Source organism: Cynoglossus semilaevis, chromosome 5 (genome assembly GCF_000523025.1).
Source record: "Cynoglossus semilaevis isolate Cse_v1.0 chromosome 5, Cse_v1.0, whole genome shotgun sequence".
NCBI lineage: Eukaryota > Metazoa > Chordata > Actinopteri > Pleuronectiformes > Cynoglossidae > Cynoglossus > Cynoglossus semilaevis.
In genome coordinates this window covers 7,875,617-7,877,135 of record NC_024311.1, presented here as the reverse complement: position 1 = coordinate 7,877,135, position 1,519 = coordinate 7,875,617, and the positions used below count along the sequence as shown (strand labels likewise).

The window sequence follows — 1,519 nt, the reverse complement described above, 5'->3', positions numbered from 1 at the left end:
GGTTTCTGAGAAACCTTTACTACACCTCAGTTAATCATCCAGCTCAGTGGTCGGTCCGCCCAGCAGCAGACTCCAGCGCCCCCTTCCTTCCCGCCGTACTCCCCATGTTGCCTCAATTAGCTGGGAATTAAAGTCCTGCATCACGAACGGGATTCACTGGGGACACCGCTCCTTAATTACAGCACTGCTCACGTGCTGCTGGGAGATGATTGCGGAGTGAGATATCTCTCAGCACAGCAGCGCCACCCAGGCCTGTTTAGAGGTGTTGGAAAAGAGCATTGTTCAAATCAACAGGAAGTCAGGTTAGTTATCCACTAATACGATGACACAGGTCTGCGAGCGCCGCCGTTCCTTCTCATTTTCTCACCCTGCTGTCAACAACAAGTCAAGAGGGAGAGGAGTTGGTTTTTCATTTGGCAGAAATCATTGGCAGCACAGCAGCGGACTCATTACTTCATTTTGGGGCTTTTGTGTTTTTTTTTCAGTTGGAAGAAACTTAGACAGAAACTTTCCTCAACTTCAGCTGAACAGAGGATCTGTAGTTAGTGTATCGTAACAATTGGAATGAATCCAGGGTCACATGGCTTAAATAAATGAAACAATTAAAAATAATATGATATATAAATAAAAAAGGTAAGGGTTGGTTGTGAAACTAGGTCTAGGATTAAAAAAAGATATAAAGAAAAATATAAAAAAATAATAATAGAAATGAAAAATAGTGTTACAAGATAATTGACAAATATTAAAAAATGAAAGATAAATAAACAGTGAATAAATTAAACATGTAAAGCATAATAAATGTAATACAATTAAAAATTAAAATTTAATAAAAATACAATTTATAAATAAATAAAATAAATACAATAGTGAAATAAAACCCTGAACTAAACGTAACCCTAATGCTAGCCATCAACCCTAAACCTTACATAAAGTATAAAATATAAGAAATAATTTATAATTACAAAATAAAAATATAAAATAAAATCTCTTACAAAAAATAAAAATGCTAATAAATAGGAAAATATATTTTATTGGCAAGTCAGCCATGGGTCAAAGACAACAACATAAAAAAAAACATGAAAAAAATGCATGAATTTGCCTAAAAAGATGTAGCCTTAACATTTTTTACGTATGAAATTCAGAAAATGCATTCATTTGCTCTGTTCTTTTTTGATAGGTCAACTGTAACAGATCTCTCTGGAGAGATTAACTGGTTTGGACCCAGAAGCGAACAGAGGAAATGTGCAAAGTTCATCAAATGTTTGAAGGCCTGAGTTTTCAGTGCACAGCACAGAGGAGCGCAGCGGCGAGGTTCCAGCCAGCAAGACATGAGGGCAGGAATAGGAAAAGTCACCTTGAGCTGTCGGAACATGGCTTGACTGAGATACCGGGCAGTACAGGGAGGTAAGGCCTAACAATCTAACTGACACAGTGGCAGTGGAAAAACCCAAAAATGATACTTGACAAGACAATGTTTGGTGTCCAGACTCCTCCTCCAGATTATATACAGTGAACAAGG

At 37.3% G+C, this 1,519-nt stretch overlaps 1 long non-coding RNA gene across 1 annotated transcript in view; it reads left to right on the top strand.

The window, feature by feature from the left end:
• Positions 1-1,509, top strand: part of LOC107988573 (uncharacterized) — a 6,579-nt gene extending 5,070 nt beyond the window's left edge. Inside the window, exon 3 of the long non-coding RNA XR_001760056.2 lies at positions 1,178-1,509. This is a non-coding gene — a long non-coding RNA (uncharacterized LOC107988573). The remainder of the gene's footprint in view (positions 1-1,177) is intronic.
• Positions 1,510-1,519: the final 10 nt, after the last annotated feature.